This window comes from Balaenoptera borealis, assembly GCF_965194805.1.
Source record: "Balaenoptera borealis genome assembly, chromosome: 20".
NCBI lineage: Eukaryota > Metazoa > Chordata > Mammalia > Artiodactyla > Balaenopteridae > Balaenoptera > Balaenoptera borealis.
Window position 1 is genome coordinate 1,673,744 of NC_138879.1, and position 22,574 is coordinate 1,696,317.

General features: G+C 47.1%; 1 long non-coding RNA gene across 2 annotated transcripts; it reads right to left on the minus strand.

Annotated features, from left to right (window-relative positions):
• Positions 1-948: 948 nt before the first annotated feature.
• On the minus strand, positions 949-19,541 carry LOC309617791. Of its 2 annotated transcripts, XR_014238140.1 has the most exons (3): positions 19,438-19,541; positions 19,130-19,337; positions 949-8,496 (listed from the first exon to the last, which is right to left on the minus strand). It is a non-coding gene; the product is annotated as an uncharacterized lncRNA (long non-coding RNA). The 2 variants fall into 2 exon arrangements; XR_014238141.1 differs by lacking the exon at positions 19,438-19,541 and having other exon boundaries at positions 19,130-19,388.
• Between the last annotated feature and the right edge of the window lie 3,033 nt (positions 19,542-22,574).

Consider the following 22,574-nt stretch of genomic DNA (forward strand, 5'->3'; position numbering starts at 1 on the left):
CTTCCCCGAGGCAATAAGCACCAAAGAGCTGAACTTTAATTCCGAGATAGCGGTCTGGGAGGAAGTTCAGCAAAGGGTAAAAGGAAATGGAGATACAGAAATATCCCTTAATGTTGAAAAGATATTGTCTGCACACACATGTGCGCGCACACACGCACCCCAGGAGGACGCAGCTTTGTGGCCTAATTTTTCCATGTAGCGATGCCTTGTGGACCCATGCCTGTGTCATGATGGCATTTTTATTGACTTCATGCTGTGCCATTGTCTGGGGTGCAGTCACTTACCTTAGTGCACCCAGTGTTGGAGAAATTCATGACACGTTTTCCTTGAGTTATGATGGGCTTACATCCCAATAAACCCACTGTAAATTGAAAACACCATAAGTCGGAAATGCATTTAAATCACCTCACCTACCAAACATCATAGCTTAGCCCGGCCCGCCTTAAAAGTGCTCAGAACACTTAACGTTAGCCTGGGCAAAATCATCCAACACAAAGCCTGTTTTATAATAAAGTGTTGAATATCACATGTAATTTATTGAATACCGGACCGAAAGCAAAATCCAGAATGGTCGTCTGGATCCAGCGTGGTTGTCAGTGTGTTGGTTGTTTACCCTCGTGATCGCCCGGCTGCATCTGCACAGCATCAAAAGAGGATCGGGGGCTTCCCTGGTGGTGCAGTGGTTGAGAATCCGCCTGCCAATGCAGGGGACACGGGTTCGAGCCCTGGTCTGGGAGGATCCCACATGCCGCGGAGCAACTAGGCCCGTGAGCCACAACTACTGAGCCTGCGCGTCTGGAGCCTGTGCTCCGCAACAAGAGAGGCCGCGACAGTGAAAGGCCCGCGCACTGCGATGAAGAGTGGCCCCCGCTTGCCGCAACTAGAGAAAGCCCTCGCACAGAAACGAAGACCCAACACAGCCAAAAATAAATAAATAAATTTATAAAAAAAAAAAAGAGGATCGGACCTCATATCGCCAGCCCAGGAAAAGATCCAAATTCGCACCACCTTAAAGTTGAGAAATCATAAGTCAAACCACTGTTAAGTTGGGGACTGTCTGAATCTCCAAATCTTTATTACCGTAAATAACATTGCCACGCACGTCCCATGGGCAGGTCACTCTCAGCTGTGGGTTCTAACACAAGGCTCATTATCTCTCTAAGCCTTAGTGTCTTGATTTATAAAACACTGGCACTACCTCACAGAGTCGTTGGAAGAATTAAATAAGATAGTAGATGTAAAGGTGTAAAGTACCCAGCAAAAACGTGTTCATTCAAGGATGATGAAGATGGTGATGACGGTGATGGTGACAGTCACACAGCTTCTTATACATCTCTATTTTTCTCAGGATAAAAACCTAAAAACAAAACTGCTGGGCTAGAGGTTCCTTAAAAAACTGAAAATAGAGTTACCATGTGATCCAGCAATCCCACTCCTGGGCGTATATCCATAGAAAACTCTAATTCAAAAAGACACATGCACCCCAGTGTTCACAGCAGCATTACTCACAGTAGCCAAGACATGGAAGCAACCTAAATGTCCATCAACAGAGGAATAAAGAAGATGTAGTATATAGATACAATGGAATATTACTCAGCCATAAAGAAGAATGAAATAATGCCTTTGCAGCAACATGGATGGACCTAGAGACTATCATACTAAGTGAAGTAAGTCAGACAGAGAAAGACAAATATCATATGATATCACTTATACGTGGAATCTAAAAAAAAATGTTACAAATTAACTAATTTATAAAACAGAAATAGGTCCACATAGAAAACAAACTTATGGGGCTTCCCTGGTGGCGCAGTGGTTGAGAATCCGCCTGCCAATGCAGGGGACATGGGTTCGATATCTGGTCCAGGAAGATCCCAGGTGCCGCGGAGCGGCTAAGCCCGTGAGCCACAGCTACTGAGCCCCCGTGCCACAACTACTGAAGCCCGCACGCCTAGAGCCCATGCTCCACAACGAAGAGTAGCCCCCGCTCGCTGCAACTAGAGAAAGCCCGCGCACAGCAACGAAGACCCAACGCAGCCAAAAATAAATAAATAAATAAATTTTTAAAAAAGAAAACAAACTTAAGGTTACCAAAGGGGAAAGAGAGGGGAGGAGGGATAGATTAGGAGTTTCGGATCAGCAGACACACACTACTATATGTAAAATAGATAAACAAGGGCCAAGAAAACAAAACCGCTGGGTTAAACGATAGGTACATTTTCTAAAATCTTCTGAGAACTATTTTGATTTACCCTCCATGGCCCTTGCCCAGAACCCCATTGCCAGCCTGGTGCACCTGTCTCCCACCTGTTGGGCACGTTGACTGCAAAGGGCTCACAGCTGCACTGTCATTTGGAGCGTCGCCCTTGGCCTATGGGAGCCACCCACCTGAGAAGTGCCTGGCATGTTAGCCCGCCCCCAGGGCAGGCCGCAGCCAGTGGCTGACTGACACAGGCTGCAAAGGCCAGCTCCCTGGCCTCAAGGTGGCACAACCCGTGGTTCCATTCCTGCTCCCAAGCTCCCCACGGGATCAGGTTAAGACCGGACTTCAGCTGAACCACATCGCGGCTGAGTTTCTTTCTCTAGCCCGCTTCCTTCACTTCCTTAAAGGCTTTTCTCCCAAGAGCCTTCCTCGATCAGTAGATCATTTCCCTGGGAATCCCTTCCACAGACTCCATCTTGAAACACCCATCCAATAGCAGTGGGGGGCGTCAGGTGGGAGGTCTTAGGTGCATTGTGTGGTTGTCACTCTTTAAAGCGCGTGACCACACAGCTAGGCAGCACGAGCGTGTGTGCTGGTAGAATGGGGGTCTCCATCCCAGGACACCCTGCTCTGAATGGACGCATCTCCCCAAACACACGTGCACGGGCTGCCCTCACCCAGCGAGCCAGTGAGTCTCGAGGCGAAGTAGGAGCAGACAAGCCGTGCAATAACAAACAAGCCAGCGCTACGAGAAGGCGGCGTGGAGCTTCCCTGCCCTTCACGGAGAGAGGCCGAGGAAGCCGGCACACAGAACCTGGGGGTCCAGGAGCGGTGAGGGGGTGGGCAGGCTGAGGCAGCTGAGACAAAGTCCAGAACGGGGCCAAGGTGAAAAACGGGCACTGTGACCTCGTTCAAGTACATCCGCGCAACAAAGATGCTCATTGAATAAGCAAACCACCTGATGCTTGCATGGTAGGAAAAATAATAATAAAACACCTGGCACTGCCTTTGGGTTGATCAGCCAACCCAACTCTCTCTCTGTCTCTCTCTCTGTCTGTCTCTGTGTCTGTCTCTCTCTGTGTCTGTCTCTGTCTCTCTGTCTCGGTTTCTCTCTCTATCTCTCTCTGTCTCTGTCTCTCTCTCTCTCTCTGTCTCTCTCTGTCTCTCTCTGTGTCTGTCTCTCTCTGTGTCTGTCTCTGTCTCTCTGTCTCAGTTTCTCTCTCTGTCTCTCTCTGTCTCTCTCTCTCTCTCTCTGTCTGTCTCTGTGTCTGTCTCTCTCTGTGTTTGTCTCTGTCTCTCTGTCTTGGTTTCTCTCTCTATCTCTCCCTGTCTCGGTCTCTCTCTCTCTCTGTCTCTCTCTGTCTCTCTCTCTGTCTCTCTCTGTGTCTGTCTCTGTCTCTCTGTCTCGGTTTCTCTATCTCTCTCTGTCTCGGTCTCTCTCTGTCTGTCTCTCTCTGTCTCTGTCTCTCTGTCTCTGTCTCTGTCTCTCTCCCCCTCGATGACTGAAGTACCCACTCTGTACAGCCTTTTGCTCAATCCACACTGGTAATAGTGACAAGACTTTGATGTGCTCCTCATTCAACAGAATGTTGTTTAGTTCAAAGTGAGGAACAGAGGCAATTCTTTGCTTTTAAATTATTAGCTCCCTAAGTCTTCTGTAATGATGTAGTTTGACTGAAGTGTGCAGTTTATTAACTACATAAAGACGACATTATCAGAGCGGAGAAAGGCGGCTGCGAGCTCTGCCATTCAGCTCAGCAGCAGGGGTTCTAGGTGCTTTGATCTCAATCAATGCTAAATGTCTTTGTGAGATAGAGAGCGAGCTGAAATTATCTTTGGCATGGCGGCAGCATCAATTATTCAAGTCCTTTTCCTTATGAATTAAAGTGTTCTTCAACTTCCACCCCATTTGTGGGTTTGGGGCATTTTTTTTTCTTTTATTGTTGTTTTTCCAGTCAGGAAAGGCCCTTGGAATAAACCTCCAAGCGTTTGCTAATCATACTCCAGCTGACCTTTGAAAATCCACGTCTCCTCCTCCTCCTCCTTACTAATTGCTTTCCCCACCCTCACTCAGAGCCCTGGTCCTCTTCGAGGTGACCCGAAGGACTGCAGAGAAAACAGGGGCATTGTTTCTATCTGGCTTCGTGCCAGGATGGTCAGCAGAGGCCAGTGAAGTAGCCCCTTGACAAGAAGTGTTGGTTTGAAATCTGATGAAACGGAGGCGTCCCCAGGCTGTTAGAACACCGCCCCCCGGCTGACCTCAGCTGCCCGCTGTACCCCCCAAGGAAGAGGTCAGCTATCAAACCGCCCTTCTGATCAAGACCCAGTTCCTTTGAATACACCCGCCCTCTGGGATGGTGATTTTTCCATCTCCAGGCTGAGACCCATGAGTGAGTCATCTAATCAATGTAGTGGATTGTGTCCAGCAGAACTGAAGAGAAAAGAAAAGGAAAGATCAGAATGCATTGGATGTATTAGGCTACGTATTGTTCCTTGAAACTCTACTTCAGATCTGAGTGCCCTGGGTCAACTACCGCATCACCACCACCACTTCCTCACCAGAGAAACCCTGAGACAAGGATCTGGGGGCAAGTCGCTTATTTGGGGGGGGGGGGTGATTCCAGAAAGTTCTGTGCTAGGCGGGGTAAATGAGAGAAGAAGGAAGAAAGCCAATGAACTGCATGTTAATTACTGGGCTGCCACCATGGGCCACTGGAGCTCCGTCCCTCTGGGGACATTCTGAGTTGTCCCACCAAAAATGAGGGAGCTGAAACCTTGGTCCACAAAGGCTTGTCCTCCATCGGTTAGGGTCTCGCCTGGGTATTAGCTCCCTGTCGCTTCTAGGATGTTCCATACGTAGACCAAATATGCCCCCGTGGCCAGAGAACTCCTTCAGGCAGAGGGATGGGACAGAGTGCAGAGAAACTGTCTGTGAGGACGCTGGGGGAGACCAAGGGAATATACATGGAGCACAGCAGCATTTGCTCCACCATGTAAGACGTATTTTGTATCACGGATGGCTGTCAGAACAGTCTGAACATCCCTGCCCTAGAAGATAAAGGTAGGAGAGCCGTCACCCATACCACTAGAGTATCCTTTAAGCCTTCTAGACTTTTCTTGAAAGCTCTGTATCAACTACATTCACTAACTTACTACATTTACCTTACAAGTTAGTGATGTTGGCACAGCAGAAGCCCATGGAGGTCAATGAGCCCAGCAGAGTGCTGGCCTGGAATGGCTACTCAACAAAGGGTGAGTTGAATTTGAAACCAGTTTATGAACCACGGCGGGGGGGGGATCACTGAGCACCTACTGAATGCTCGACATGGTGCTTGGTGCTGTGGGCAATCAGGGCGTTGAGGTACTGATGATCTGATCAAAAGACAAAGCTAAGCAAAAAGCGCCAGCTGGAAGACATCATGCAGCCAGTCAAAGACCGAGTCAGGAAGTAGGACTTGCCTCTGCGTGACGGTTAGGATCACGGTACCTGGGTATTTGGTCAAGCATTATTCTAAATGTTTCTGTGAAGGTGTTTGAGGATTAGATGAACATGTAAATGAGTGGATTTTGAGTAAAGCAGATTGCCCTCTATAATGTGGGTAAGCCTCATCCAATCAAAGACCTCAGAAGAACAGACTGACCTCCCTCGAGCAAGAAGGAAATCTGCCAGAAGACAGCTTTGGGACTCAAACTGCAGCTCTCCCCAGCCTTCCTCCCCCATCAGATTTTAGACTCACCAAGGCTCCACTATCATGTGAGCCAATTCCTTAAGATCTCTCTCTCGATATCTATCTATCTATCTACCTACCTACATACCTATCTGTGTATCTCCTTTTGGTTCTGTTTCTCTGGAGAACACTGATTAATAACACCTAGATTCTCCCTTTTCACTCACCCCCAACCCCTCACAACCCGGTCACCAAACTCTTTGGTTTCACCTCTTTATTATCTCCAGAATCAATCCCTCTTTCCCACCCACACCATCCCATCCACGCCATCTTCTTACCTGGATCACTGCACTCTACACATAACCAGACTCTGTCTTCCCACCACCTTAGGGACCTATGGCACATGTGTTAAATGTTGGCAGACTGGAAGCTGAGAACTTGACTTTGCCTAAGGTGACCTCAAGGGCTGAGCACAAAGGAGAAGAAGGCCAAGTAGGGGGCTGGAAGAGGAGAGAAGAAGGGTACATAAGATCCTCCTAGAGAAGGTACTGCTGGAAATGAGTCTTGGAAAAATGGATGACTGTTTACCAGGCAGGATGATAAAAGGGTGTGAGAAAATTTCTGGAAGAAGGAAGTGGCATGATGGGTTTAGAGAACCAAACTCTATTTAAAGTGGTGTTTTTAAAAAATGTACGTTTAAAATTGTAGTACCCACAGTAGGTGAAATGGGTTCTCACATATTCTGCTGAGAGTATTTTCCTGGAAGGCAAATGACCAACAGGTATGAAGAGCATTCAAATTTTTCCGCTCACTTGACAAGCAATACTTGTAGGAATTTTTTGGTAAGAAACGCCTGTAAAAGTGAAAAATTAGAAATATCCCAAATAGCCAACAAAATGGGATTAGTTCAATAAATATGCTATATCCCCTACAATTGAATACAATCTGATTATTTAAAATGATGTTGAGATGAATATCTATTGTCATGGGAAAGTGTTCATGACAAATTAAGTGAAAAAAGTAGGTATTAAACTGGGTGAAAAGTACGTGGGAACTCTCTGTACTACTTCACGACTTTTCTGTAAATCTAAAACTATTCTCAAATGTAAAAGTTTGTCTAAATATCTTAAAAACCAGATATTTACAGTCCTGTCTTATTTGTACTGATATTTGACATACACACTGAAGAATATATTTGAAGGTTATCATAGTGGTTATTCTGTGTGGTAGGATCAAGGGCACTTATTTTCTTCTTTTTACTAATCTGTATTTTCTATCCTTTCTACAATGACTGTGGAGTACTTCTGTAGTGCTTTTAATAAGAAAAATAAAGTTTATCTTAAATTTATCTTAAATGTTCTTTAAAGGGAGCTTATCAAAGAGGGAAAGAAGAAAGGCCAGTGGCTAGAGGAAAATAGTATCAAGAGATGGTTTAACATTTTATTTTAGTCTTTATTCCAATTCTAAAATAATATATTCTAATCATGTAGAAATCTGAACATTACTAAAATGTACAAAAAGTGTAATCATCACACATAAGCTTGCTTCTCAGAAATGATCACCGGGGAGTGGACTCTGGTGTTCCACTGAGAGCCCACGGATTCCTTCGACCATTTCTGGAGCTCCTCTCCTGGGTCCAGTGTGGCTTTGCTTCTCACCACGAGCACCTGTGACTCTCTTTGAAGGGCTACTTTCAGGATCCTGGAGCTGCTTTGCCCGAATGTGCAGAGAGGGAGAGGTGGCTGGGCAGACTATACGCGAAGGAGTAGAGCATGCGGTGAGGCATAATTTACACTCCTGAGTTTCCCTGTGGGAGGAGACTGGAGCTACTCTTAACTCTACTGAGACTGCATTCTGACTTGGCTTCCTCCCCATCCCTATCCTGCTTCCCCCTCCCTGACCAGCTTCTCCTGGAAGCACTTCCGTAGTAAATCACCTGCACACGAATCTCCATCTCAGGGTCTGCTTTTAGGAAAACAGCTATGTTGTTGCTGTTGATGCTCAAATGCATCTCCTTCCCTTCTTTTCTCTATACATTAGAGATTCTCCCTTTTCACTCACCCCCAACTCCCCAACCCGGAGTTTGGTGACCAGGTTGTGAGGGGTTGGGGGTGAGTGAAAAGGGAGAATCTAGAGAAAGTACACGCTGTACTTTATGGACAACTTGGCTCTGATCTTCCCAGAAGCCAGTGCTGAGAGAGCCATGATTGGTCACATGATTCAAGGCATCCATGGGATTTAAAAAAAAAAAACAAAACATAGCTGGAGAGAAGCGGAGGTATGTTCTAGCATTGAGTGCAGAGAAAAATTTACCCTGTGACATGCAGAGAACCACCTCCTCAACAACTGCCTGCAGTGATTATAGTAACAAAGTCCATAAGCTGAAGCCAAAGAGCTGAAGTGGTGTGGTTAAGGAAAAGATGCTCTGATGCTCTGATAAAATCCAAGGTTTAAATTCAGCATGTAATCAGGGATTGCACAAGCAGATGCCTGTGGAGGCAAGGTGGTGTAAACAAGGCACCAGTGAGAACAAAAATGATCGGAGGGCACATTTCCTGTAGGAGCCACTACACAGCTCTAATGGGGAGTTGCCATGTGGGAGCATTGTTGCCAGATCTTCAAGAGGACCTGAAAATCAGAATTTATATGTAAAATATCTCAATTTTTAAATACTGGAAATCTTTTTTGTTTTTAAAACACCAGGCAAAACAAATATGATTGTGGGCCAAATTCAACCCATGACTAACAATTTGCAACCACTGTTCTACGGGGGGAAATAATGCATAGAAAGGGGAAAATAAGGCATGTTCTTCAAATAAGCCAACAAAAAAACTACCTCGCACAATTTACCTTTTAACTGCATTTTTCTATTGCTAAAAGCATATTGTACAGTCAGCTTTATCTTCTATTTTCATTTATCACAAGCATTTTCTAACACCATTAAATGTCACCTATGAAAATAATTTTAATGGCAACATTACAGAAGTACTTAAAGTGCTAGGGAGTTTTTGTTTGTTTGGGGATTTTTGTTTGTTTGTTTTTACTTTAGGAAATAACACTGCATTTCAGATAATTTCCTCCAACTAGACTCTTAGGTGTGGAATTACTTTGTAAGAAATTTTTTTAAACTCTAAATTCATATCAAGATTTAGAAATGCTGTTGCATATACCAATAGTTTGTTTCTTTTTATTGCTTTTTTATTGCATTCTACTGTATGAATATACCAAACTTTGTTTATTCATTCTCCTGTTGATGGACACCAGGATGGTGATGGAATAATAAAAAGGTATTTAGTGCCAAGTTTAAGAACCACTGAGATACACACAGAACACAGATGATCATAAATACCGATGAGGGAAGGAAAAAATAATATTATTACCTGTATACCCCTCATCATACATGGTGGGTCAAGTGGGTGAAGAGAAAGGTGAAAGAAAAAGTTGTTTGAGGACTAAGCATTTTTTTCTGTATTCTACATAGGAGAGATAACACCAGGGAATTTCAACTATGTCTTGGGAAAAAGAAGAAAGAGTTGAAGGTCACCAAAACTGTGGCTGATGAGGTCAAATATGGAGAGTCAGCCTACAGGGAGAGAGGACTAAAGAACACATATTTAGACACATAAGTAAGTGGTGGGGCTGAGGCATTTGCCTATGAAAAGGCTTGTGACATCGAGTGGCCACACAACACACACCCTCCCTGGGCGCCAGCAACATGCACTCATGGTCTCTAACCGCCAGTGGGTCCTCAACGCTGCCACGCACCCTCCGCATTCCTCTGGCCCTTCTCACTTCACTCTCCCCCAGATGCTGTGCTTGAATCTCTTCTCTCCCTCTGCTCTGTCCCTCAATATCCTCCTCGAACACCAGGTCTTCAACACTCCCATCACGTCTCTGAGGAAGCCCACAAAAGCTACATCACCCTTCCCGTCTCCTCTCCCAGGAACCCATTTGGCGTCTTCAGACTCAACGTCATGAATTTATCTCCCCCAAACCACTCCCTCCTCTTGGTTTCCTGGTCCCATCAAAGGCAGCTCCGTTCTCTAACTCACAGGATTCCCCGGTCTCAGCGCCTTCGCCTTCACCCTCTCCTTTCCCCTGATGACATGTTCCAGGTCTGTTCGACCTCTGGCTGCTCTTTCCTTTCTAGTCCCATTGCTGTCACCCTTGTGCAGTCCCCTTACCTCTCCAGCCCTATGGAGATTTCGCAAGCTTGCTGTGACTCCATCCATCCCAAACCCTGTCCCCAGAGTTATTCTTCCAAAGTGTGGCTCTGATCAGCCACTGTCAAGCTCAAAAGCTTCCTGCGACTCTCCCGTCACCTATCAAGTTGCGTCCATCCTCCTGAGCTCAGCTCTGGGGTCAACCTAAGCTACAATATCATCCCCTACTGGCCCTTTAGTAAGCTGGGCTCCTCATTGTTCTGGAATGCTCCCCCCCTCTATCCTCTGGCCACCGCATTGTCCTCGTGGGTCCCTGTAGAACTGGAACGCTTTCCTTCTCCCCTTCCCATCATTTAAGTTTCAACCTAAACTCATCTATGAAAACCCTGATGGCACCAGTGGGGTGATTCTCCCTTCTCTGAAGCTCTGTACTCTCTAGGCAGTTGATCACATTCTGCTCTGTATCATTTTAATGCAGGTCTTAGCGCTCTGACTACCCACAAAGTCCTTGAGGGCTGAGGCCGTGCGATCCATTCCTGCATCTTCCAGCAACAGCCGTGCGTAAATCCTCATAACGGGTGTTCAGTGAACCCTTAAGTTACTCAGGTTGTTGAGACTTGCCGAGCCAGGCCACATATGTGGATAAAGAACTCTCTTCCTTGGCTCCGTTGCTAAACACACACACGCACCATCTCACTGGCGTTGCCTCACAAGTCAAGCAGCGCAGACACATCCCTCATTACAGACCCGCCCAACTGCTCTCTCTTCAGACCCAGATCTCTTGCCCTGAGGGTTTCCAGCCAACACCCCCAGACTAGAATCTCAGTCTCAGGGCTTAGCTGACTTCTTAGGGCCTCTTTCTTTGTCTTCTCGTCCCCAGCTTTTCACTTCTGGGACAATCCCCAGGCGCAAGAGCAAAGCCAAAGCTTGACCCCAAGGCAGAGTCCCCTCGGAACCAGCTCGAGAGCGGAAGAAACCCTGCCTTCCCCGAGATGAAAGCTCTGTGCAGCCGGGATCACCCATGGCCTAATGCCACGCTGCCATGGCAACATGAATTTTAAGCAGTCATCGGCAGAACCCGCCTCTCCTATTTCAACAGCCCTGGAGCCAGCCTCTCCTGGGTGGGTCTTCCCACTCTGAGCGTGCCGGGTGGCCTTGAGGGACCTGAGTCACTTTCTGGGGTCAGGGCGGCCCAACCTGGTAACTGATATCCTGAGACCTGTTAAGTGTGACGTCCGGATCACACTTACGTCTCCAGACACAGAGTTCATTGCTGGGGAAGATGTGGAGGCACCAGCAGCCTCAAGGGAAGAACACCCAAGAGAAGGCTGGAAACAGATTCTCACTTCTCTACCCTCCAGGAACCGGACTTTTCTGTACCTTTTGCATCCATGCAAAGATGACCGACGTGTACGTGATCCCAAGGACGTCACCGCTTCTAGGGAAAATAAACCACATATGGAAACAACACAAAATGCGTTGTAACTGAGGTCATAATAAAGGCTCCTCCACTTCCTGTTAAGCTGTAGGCTGGGACCCCGGGTGACAGTGACACCAAACAACAAACACCCAAAGCCCCAGCGAGGCTGGGATGCCCCAGAGGACAGGCAGGGAGGCACATGTCCTTCAGTGTCTGTGACCGTCCCCACTGTCCTGTCCCCCAAGGGTCAGGGGTGCTCAGAGAGACTAAGGCCCCAGCACACTTGGCCTCGTGCCCTAGACTCTAGAAAAAAGTGCTTGAGCCCAGGTGGTCTCCGTGCTGAGCAGATGCAGCACAGACAATGTAACAGTGTCAACATCAGCTCCGGCTAGCACGCGAGGAAATGATTGCCCACAGACCTTCAGATCAGTAGAAATCTGAATTAGTACAGAGTTTTAAAAAGGCAATTTGGGGACCTCCCTGGTGGCACAGTGGTTAAGAATCCACCTGCTAATGCAGGGGACACAGGTTTGATTCTTGGTCCAGGAAGAGCCCACATGCCGCGGAGCAACTAAGCCCGTGCGCCCCAACTACTGAAGCCCACGTGCCTAGAGTCCGTGCTCCGCAACAAGCGAAGCCACCGCAATGAGAAGCCCACGCACCGCAACGAAGACCCAACGCAGCCAAAAAAAAAAAAAAGAGGCAATTTGTTATGGTGGATTGGTCTTTAAAAATATGCATACTTTTTAACCCAGGGATTCTTTTTTTGTTTCTGTCCTGGAGAGGTCCTTGCAGATGTGCCCAGAAAGGAATGCACCACAGTGTTGGTTGCAACATTGTTTGTTTTCATGAAAACTTGAAAACAACTTAAAGTTCATCTACAGGAGAATAATCAAACCATGATACAAACTAAATGTATTGGTTTCCCAGCGCTGCTGTGACAAAGTAAGACAAACTAGGAGGCTTAAAATAACAGAAATGCATTCTCTCATAGTTCTGGAGGCTAGAAGTCTAGAATCAAGGTGCAGGCAGGGCAGTGTCCTTGTTTTCAGAGCGGAGTGTCCCTCTGAAAGCTCTGGGGAGTGTCCTTGTTTGCCTCTTCCAGCTTCTGGTTGCCCTGGCAATTCACAGCATCCCTTGGCTTGTCGCTGCATCGCTCCAATCTCTGCCTCTGTCTTCACATTCCCTCGGTGTGTCTCTGTGTATCGTCTCCTCTTCTTAGGATTCCATTCACTGGATTTAGGGCCCAACCGAATCCAGCATGACTAATGTTTCAGTAGATTCACCATTAGGGATTTTTTTGTTTTTTTGACTGCACGGCACAGCATTTGGGATCTTAGTTCCCTGACCAGGATCGAACCAGTGCCCCTGCATTGGAAGTGTGGAGTCTTAACCACTGGACCACCAGGGAAGTCCCAGGATTTTTTTTTAAAAAAGACATAGAAATCTGGACACCCATAACTGCTGTGAAGTCATTGACTTTTCACCTATTTCACCAAAAATAATAGAAAGTAATATGAGATGTAAAAGTGAGGTAATAATAGGGCCACCAATCCACAGTATTAGTCGCAATGTGTAGTGATGTATCTGGACGTTTCCTGTGTAATCAGGAGATTTTTATTTTTATAGGTGACCCGACATCCTCAACCCCCTAAACCCCAAACTAAGTGTGGTACTGCCTTGGGGTCTGTACAAAGATGAGGTTATAGACGTGACTCCTGCCCTGGAGAAGTTCCCTTTGTTGAAACTGATTGAGGTGAGAGTAATGGGCAGTACAAATGCTTCAAGCTCTCTTTTTGCCTCAAAGCCAAAGAATGAGAGAATATAGAGGATTAATACAGGGAAGGACCAGCACCAGGGATGCTGCAAGGAAAGTAGAAACCCATAACCTAGGTCTCTCTAACATCTAATTAATAACATATCAACACATAATAGAAGCTAACGGCTTGGGTCAAAGGTTTGCGCCCTACTGGGAATGAAGCTTGCTCTCCTCCCAGAATAGGTGGTCATGCTTCCCTGCTGGCTGAAATAGGCTCTGGTCTGTCCTCCTTCCCTGGGCTTCTAGAAACTGGATCCCAGAAGGTGTTTTATGCCAGCTCCTCACCGAGATGGGTGTCTCCTTCGTTCTATGCCTTCTCATTTTATATGGATAACATCTCACCACATTGTTTTGCATTTTATTGAAGGTCAGTGCTCTGAGATTATTTTGATATGTTTCACATGTTCCTCAAGGGAAATCCTTCCCCATACAAGCCCAACTCACAGAGAGCCACATTCTGGGGCCAGAAAGACTTTATGAAGGCTCTTCTTTGCATCAATACAACCTTGCATGTAAAAACTGCAAATAGTCATCGAGCATTCACTAGGTACCAGGCACTGAACTGAGTTTTTTTTTACATAAAATTTCCCATAATTTTCATACCCCTGTATGAGGCAGGTATTACACAGATCTCAATTTTATGGACGAGAGAACCAAGTTTGGAGAGTTTTATTAAATGTTTAAGGTCACTCAGCTAGGAAAGGGTAGAACCTGGATCTGCCCCGAGGTGCTGTGCACCAGGCAGTGTGCTCCTACTGTCATGCTCTGCCCCACCTCTTAATATAGTGTATTCTAATTCTTAGTTTGAAAGTATGTTTCCCAACTAAACTATGAATTCTTGAGAGCAGTACCTAATTTTATTCATGGCAACATACCAAATGCCTAGTTGGCCTTCTATGAAATTGGATGGATGGATGGAAATGATAGGAAGGAAAAACCTTTTCCCTCTACCAATTTATGTCCATTGCTTGGGGGCCTGCAAATTAACTGACAAAAGGACAGATTAACAGATTAATGAATGGAGGTTAATTCTCAGATTGACAGAGAAAAAACAAAGTTTATTCCTGAGCATGAGAGCACACAAAGAAATGGCTCCTGAACAACTAGTTAAGGGTCTATATGTCATCTTAATCAAAAGGGAGGTTAGGACTTCAAGGGAAAGCAAATGGTGGGAAACTAACAAGAAACAAATAGGAGAAACAAGCAAAGGGTATGGAAAGTTTTGATCAGGTTTTGTTTATGTAATTTCTCATGCAGGTGCAAGTGGTCCATCTCCTTTCTGGCTGTAAACCTCCCAGAGAGGGGGTTTATGGCAGCTGTATTTTTGAGGCTTTAAGTCAGAAAGAAAAAAAAAATCAGGTAAGGTTTTTGCTGCTACTGCTGTTTGTTCAGATATTTTCAGCTTAAAATAGGCTTCATATCACATTGGTGGGTCCAAGTGGATACTATCAGATGGATGGTTGGATAGATGGATGGATGAGTGGATTGGTGGGTGGATGGATGGGTGGGTGGGTGGATGGATGGGTGGATGGAATGATGAAAGTGGATGGTATAAACTCATCTGTGCGTTTGGGGTGGAGAGTAAAGAGGCATTTTACAGCAGGGCCAGAGCCACAGTCAGCCTCACAAGACGTTCCGTATAAATCTCCTGCCACCAAATTACATCCACAGCTTGCTGAGGTGCCTACCGTTCTAAGTTTGGAGATGCATTTTCTTGAGCCAGAGATCCCTGTTTAAACGGGGCTACAATAGAGAGGGAAATAGTATAATTTGAGAATTTATACGAAATGTATACTTATAAATATATGTGTATAATAATATATATTATATATGTTATATTGTATATATGCATATATATAATATATATACATATCTATCTATCTATATGTGTGTGTGTGTGTGTGTATATATATATATATATATATATATATATATATATATATATATATGTCAGACAGCTGTGTTGCAGTGGAAAAGAAGACCCCGGATGAACTTCTAGTTCCAGCAACAGGACAGCTGAGCTAACACGGACTCCCTTCTGTTATAAAATGCAGAAATAATACTAAATGAAGATAACAATTACATAGGCCCTGGGGGAGAACAACAGGAGGCTCAGAGACTTGGGGGATCAGACCTAGGTCCCCTCCATCAAGCTGGAATACCTGAAGGGCTGCCCAGGACAGGAAAAGGGGGCTCAGATAAAAGACAGGACTTCTCCCTAAGGTATAGCAAACATATAATAGGAGCTGCCGAAAGAGGACAGAGGAACGTTATTCAAAGGACAGTGGATGAGAATTTTGAGAATGGAAACAAGACCTGACTCCTCAGATTGAAGAAGCACCATCCTGAGCAGGACACACAGACACATGCCCACCTCTAGACACACGGCAGGGAAGCTGCAGGACCCTCAAGGTAAAGACCTCTTCTTGGAAGTGAAATGGGGAAGAAAATCTATAAAATAACAACAGTTGGACTTCTCATCAGCAGCAAGACAGGGCAGAAGGATGAAATAATATCTGAAATGCAGAGAGGAAATTACTCTCAACTTATTCTTTATCCAGCTAAATAATCATTTAATGGTAATGATAAAAATCGTGACAGGTGGACGTAGAGAACAGACTGGTGGTTGCCAAGGGGGAGGGGGTTGGGGGAGGGATGGAGTGGGAGGGTGGGATGAGCAGATGTAAGCTTTTATATATAAATAGAATGGATAAACAACAAAGTCCTACTGTATAGCACAGAGAATTATATCACTATCCTATGATAAACCATAATGGAAAAGAATATGAAAAAAAAGAATATATATATATGTGCATAACTGAATCACTTTGCTGTATAGCAGAAATTAACACAACATTGTAAATCAACTATACTTCAATAAAAAATAATAATAAAAATAAAAAATAAATAAAACTAAAGCAATACTCAAAGAAAAAAATAGTGTTAGGGTACAATAAGAATGAGGGTAAAACAGAGACATTTTCAGACAAAAAACTCAGTTTCCTAATCAAAGCCATTGATGAAAGATCACTAAAAGATGCACTCCAGTAAAAAGAAAGTGGACCTGGAAGGAGGAAGTGGGATCCTAGGGGTGACGGTGAGCAAAGAGCTGGGTAAACATGCAGTTGAAGCTAAATCAGCATTGACTATAATAAACAATAATAACAGTCACAATGACTCATTTGTTTAAAACCGTAATGGTACTAATAATAACATCAAGGTTGGCAAACCTTGAGCCTGGAGCTAAATCCAGTCAACAGCCTGTTTTCATATGGCCCTTGTGGTAAAAATGGTTTTTCCATTTTTTTGTGTGGTGGTAAAATACCCGACATAAAAATTACCATTTTAACAATTTTTAACAGTTCAGTGGCATTAGGTATATTCACGTTGTTGTACAACCATCACCACCGTCCATTTCCAGAACTTTCTTCACCTTCCCACACTGGAACTCTATCCCATTCCCCTCTGCCCCTCAGGCCCTGGCAACCACCACTCTGTTTTCTGTTTCTATGAATTTGACGACTCTAGGGACCACATATAATTGGAATCACACCGTATTTGTTCTTTTGTGACTGGCTTACTTCACTCAGTGTAATGTCCTCAAGGTTCACCCATGTTGTGGCCTGTGTCCGCGTTTTCTTCCTTCATAAGGCCGAATAATATTCCACTGTATGGACAGACCACATTTCAGTTATCCGTTCTTCCACTGATGGACACTTGAGTTGTTTCCACCTTTTGGGTCTTGTGGATAAAGCTGCTATGAGCATGAATATGCAAATATCTGTCCAGGGCTTCCCTGGTGGCGCAGTGGTTAAGAATCTGCCTGCCAAAGCAGGGGACACAGGTTCGAGCCCTGGTCTGGGAAGATCCCACATGCCACGGAGCAACTAAGCCCGTGAGCCACAACTACTGAGCCTGCGCGTCTGGAGCCTGTGCTCCGCAACAAGAGAGGCCGCGACAGTGAAAGGCCCGCGCACCGCGATGAAGAGTGGCCCCCGCTTGCCGCAACTGGGGAAAGCCCTCGCACAGAAACGAAGACCCAACACAGCCAAAAATAAATAAATAAATTAATTAATTAAAAAAAAAAAAATATCTGTCCAAATCCCTGATCTCAGTTCTCTGGGGTATAGACCAAGAAATTGAATTGCTGGATCATATGGCAACTCTGTTTTTGATTTTTTGAGGAACAACCATACTGTTTTCCAGAGCGGCTGCACCATTTTATGTTTCCACCAACAATACACAAGGGCTCCAATTTCTCCACATCCTTGCCAACACTTGTTGTTTTCAGGGGTTTTTGATAGTAGCCCTCCTAACAGAGGTGAGGTGGTATCTCATTGTGGTTTGAACTTGCATTTACATAAAGATTAGTGATGTTAAGCATCCGTTCATATCTTTATTGTCTGTTCATTTTTGCTGACATAGAAGGTGGAAGGGAGGATGGATGCAGGCAGGAGTATAGAAATATTGTTTTGCTTTTTTATTACGTATTAGAAGTAATTTGGGCAAAAAGTTAACATGAGTTAATTCTAGGTGATGTGCATATGGATGTTTGCTATGTTATTCATTGTATTTTTATGTATTTTTAAATTCCAAAATTGAATTATAATTAACACACACACAAAGAAAATAAGGTGCATTAGATTCCATTGGAGTGCTTCTACCTGTTACAAGTGGGGAAATCACACCTGCAAAATGAAGGTAGAGATGCTCTCCCCCCACAGCGCTGTAGTGAGAATGAAATGAAGCAAGAATTCATGGAGGGACTCTTTCAGTGTAAGCCTGGAAGCTGTGGTTGCCCAAATCCCTAATTCCCCGAGACGGGGATCTTCAGGACAACACAGCTTGGTGGCCGCCTATGGTTGAGGAAGAAGAGCCGGTTAGAAGATGGAAAAAGGATTTCTTTCTCAAGGTTCTGAGCAGAGTCCTGCAGGAATTCTGCCCAGGACCAGCCTAGAGCATGGGCTTGGTCAGGTCAGTTGAATCTCACTGGACCCCAGCACCCTGTCTCACATGCAGTGCCCCCTCTCCCTAAATATTTGGGATCAGGAAGACAGAGGCAGGGACTTCCCTGGTGGTGCAGTGGTTAAGAATCCGCCTGCCAATGCAGGGGACACGGGTTCAAGCCCTGGTCCGGGAAGATCCCACATGCCGTGGAGCAACTAAGCCCGTGCGCCACAACTACTGAGCCTGTGCTCTAGAGCCCGCGTGCCGCAACTACTGAGCCCGCGAGCCACAACTACTGAGCCCGCATGCCACAAGAAATAAAAATAATAATAATAAATAAATTAAATAATGAGGGACGGAAGGGAAAGAATTGAAGGAAGACAGAGGCATTCGTCACCAACATCTCAAGGACACATCCTGTGATGTTTGCCACCTGCATCGTGGTCTCCAAGTTCACCGCTGAGTTGCTGTTGCGTTGGGTGTACGTGGTGCGCCCACTGCAGCCGGAACCTGGCTCACACCCGCAGCATGCCATGTGGGCAGCACAGAGGCACTCCCTACACACGCGGACAGGGCGTTCGCATGTGGTCCCTGTGCGTGCATACGTGTGAACGCGCACACTGTCACGCACACGGGCCGGCTCCCTCCCCTCCGCGGCTGACGCCAATAAACTGGCGCCTGTACACTCACCCCGCCGTCCCTAATACGCTCCTTCTAGTCACAGCGGCCTTCAGAGACCCTTGGTTCACTTCTTGAGAAGAAGATGAGCCATCTCTTCCCTCAATCCCCTATCGTGTGGCCATACAGCGCCCTCCCACCAGAAGCGGAAAAAGCTTCTTTTCTGGCACCACTTATTCCCCCTGCACATCACCCCGCGCAGGCGCCCCCGATGCCCCAGGCCCCCGACCTCACCTGCTCAGCGGAGAAGCTGACGAATCACTCAGGCTGAGGAGGGGAGATGAAGGGGGCTTGATCAGTTTGCGGTGCCAGGAGTTGGAGCTGGACACACAGAGATGACCCTCAAAGGGAGGAATTCTCTTGGCCGTGGTCCACAGGCCAGGGAGGGAGTTTTCTTTCTGCACGAGGTTTTCGGCAGAGTCTCAACACTTATCCGAAGCCACTAGAAACAGGGCAGAGGCCCCTTATCCCCTCAGGGCACAGCAGCCAGGAGACCCTGCGGCGACCGCCCCCCCCCCCCACCCGCCACCATCAGCTCCCACCTCGCCGGCTCCGGGGGCCCTGGGGCTGAGGACGGGGTGCGTGGGGAAGCCCGGTCCCCTCTGCTCCCCACGCCACCCCAAGCCGGCTTTCCAACAAGGAAAGGACTTTCTCCACAACAGGTCCCTGAATCCCTAAGGGGAAAGCCCAGCCGCCCCTCTTTGGGGATCCATGAGCCTGGGACGCCCCCTTCTGGTGAAGTGTGGGGAGGGGACTGTCCCCAGAGCGGAGGGCGGGGCCTCTGAGGCTGAGGAGAGGGACGCCCCGTGTCCCCAGACACACAGACCCCCGGCTCTCCTTCTCTGCACCCTGGGACCCCGGAGACCTTGGCTGACGCAGACGTCACGATCCTTCTTCCGTTTCCTAAAACTAGCAACCGGCAGCACTGTCTCCTCTAAGGGTAAACGACTTCACAGCCTCCAGGGGGCCACTAATGGTCCCCTCCCCAGAGGGCCAAGGGACAAACGCCTGAGGACTCCCGGAGAAATGGCCCTGGTGGTCAATTTTCAAAAGAAGGAAAATAAGCACATTCCCAAAACTCTGACAAAGGTAACGGGATTCTGTCTCTGTTTCTGCTGTGGCCCCAAAGACTGAGAATAAACCGGTAGGTGCCCACCACTCGCCCAGGTCCAGACAAGGTGCTGGACAGGAGTGCCCACCTGGTGGACCAAAAGGTATCCTTGCCGTCCAGCCTGTTGGGGAAGAGGGGTTGTGCCCTCTCTTCAGTTAAGTGAGGGGGTGTCACAGGGCCGTTCAGGGGGCTTGGCTTGTGCTCCGGAGTGAGAAGGGCGGGACCGGAGGAAAGTGAAGGTCAGTTGAGGCCACGCAGCAGAGGGGTCGGAGGGAGGACCAGGTGCCCTGTTGGGGCAAGGATACTGGTGTCGGAGGGGCTGCGCGCGGAAGGGAGTGGCTGCAGCCATCTGAATCTCGCCCCAGGCAACTGGAGATGTGACCACAACTCAGATGGGGACCAGGGGACGCTCAAGGGCCCAGAGAGGCCCTCATGCAACCAGCAAGGGGACTCGTGGTCCCTTCTGACTACGGAAGCCGAAGCCAGAAAGCCCTCAAGGATCTAGGAAACCCCCCACCCAAGTAAGAGTCAGCAGGACGGGTGGTTTCTGCGTCAGTCAACTAAGCGCTTCCCTGTTCTCCCACCTCCCCGCTCCAGGGGCCAGAGGCTCCACAACGAGTGGGAAAGGAAGGAAAGAAGAGCAAGGCAGACAGGAGAGAAGAAGCTGACCCTTGTCTCCGCAGCCCGGGCACCCCAGGCGGCGCAGCCTGGAACAATGCAGGCTGCAGGAAGGAAGGAGCTTGACCTCTGGATGAAGTTCTGAGTTTGCTCATTACGCTAACATTTGCAGTGCAAACAGAATTAACTCGAGATGGTTTTTGTCACGGACAGTGCTTGGAGGATTTGTTTTCTGAAAGAGACCAGAAAAGATACAGGACTTGCCAGAGCTTTCATTCAGGGTTTAGGAAAAGAAAGAATGCACAGTGTAGGTTTAAAGGGAGAATGGGGTGTGTGTGTGTTGGTGGGGAAATACAGTTGTTTTCCTCTTGCACCCTATAAAGTTCTGAACAGACAAAAAGTTACATATGTATCACCTCATTTTATGTATCTCCAAATAACCCTAGGAAGAAGGTCAAATGATCACCCTGGGTTCACAGAAATCAAGGAGCTGTCCCAAGCTGGAAAGGGGCTGGGGGAGCTCAAGCATCTCACAACCCTACAATCCACCAAAGACCCACAGACCCAACTTCCCCACCTTCTTCTGAGCAAGAACAGAGCTCCATAGATAAGCAGCTTTCCTACCCCCTTTCTTGGTGTTTGGCACCTCACAGGCATTCCATCTGAATGAATGAAAAGCCACCCAGCCATGGAATAGAGCATGACTGCATTTCATAGATATTTACAAACTATTTGGCTACATAAAAACTAACCAGCACTCCAATCCTCTCCTGCCCCACCTCCTGCATCCTCCCATTTTCCCATCCCCCAACCAAGACAGTGTAAGCATTCCAGTGTGGGAGTGCCTATGTATCCACCGATATCCATTCTCCCCACCTTCCTTCCCAGTATTAGAACCTCCAGAAGTTCAGCTAGTCACACGCTGGACTAATGAAAGACTACAATTCCCAGCTTCCTTTGCACCCAGGTACAGCCACGTGACCAAGTACAGGCCAATGGGAGGTGGGTGGAGATGACACCCACCCCTTCCTCTCTTCCCACTGTCTTCCCAGGCATGACCATGGACGTGGGGGTGGTGAATCAGCTTCAGTCACTACCCCAGGGCAGTGGTTGCCCACCTTGTCTGGACCTTGGGATCACCTGGGCAAAGGCTCTAAAAAAGCCCTCTGATGCCAGGGCTCCACCTCCAGATTCTGACTTGATTGGACCAGAAGATTCTAACGTCCAGACAAGACGGAGAATAATCATACCAGCGCCGAGGGGAGGGGTGGAGCAGCAAGATGAAAACGTCTCGGTCCCTGGATTTCCGCTCTTCCTTGGAGTCCACTCACCCTGGGCCGCCTCCTGCCTTTGAGCAAGGATGTGACAGAGACAGAAACCCCTCCACGTGTGAACCACTGCCTCCCTTCCAGGCCTCTTTGTTAGTGCTCTTTGGCCTGGACCTCACCTAGTCCAACGAGGGAATCCTCCAGTCTCCCATAATTGATGCTGGGCTTGGTTTCTCTGTAGGACCCTGGGGGCCTAGGAGTACAGCCCCCTAACACAAGTATGCAAGTCCAGGGTTGAAATTCTCCTGATTTCTAGACACACTGGCTGCTGGTAGGGTATGGATTTGCCTTTAATCTCATTGTAGACGAGCTTTGCAAGTAAAGGCATCAAATTAACTGGCCTGCTCGCCTTCCAAGAAAGATCTGGCTGATTTTGCTTACTCTCTGGGAGAAATGTTTCCTTTCCCCTAGACGAGGGACTCTTGTGAGCCCCAAAGAGTGGATTCTGTAGAATCTAAGATGAGACACTCTTTCAGTGGTGAAGCATCTGTGTTCCCTGCAGGGGCAGTGAGTCCGGGTCTTGGGCACACACCTACCTGCATTCATCTTCAGAGGCGTGCAGAGAGATGGCTCAGCGGCCCCAGTACTTATGGGCTAAATAAGGTAAGTTGTCTGAGGTTAC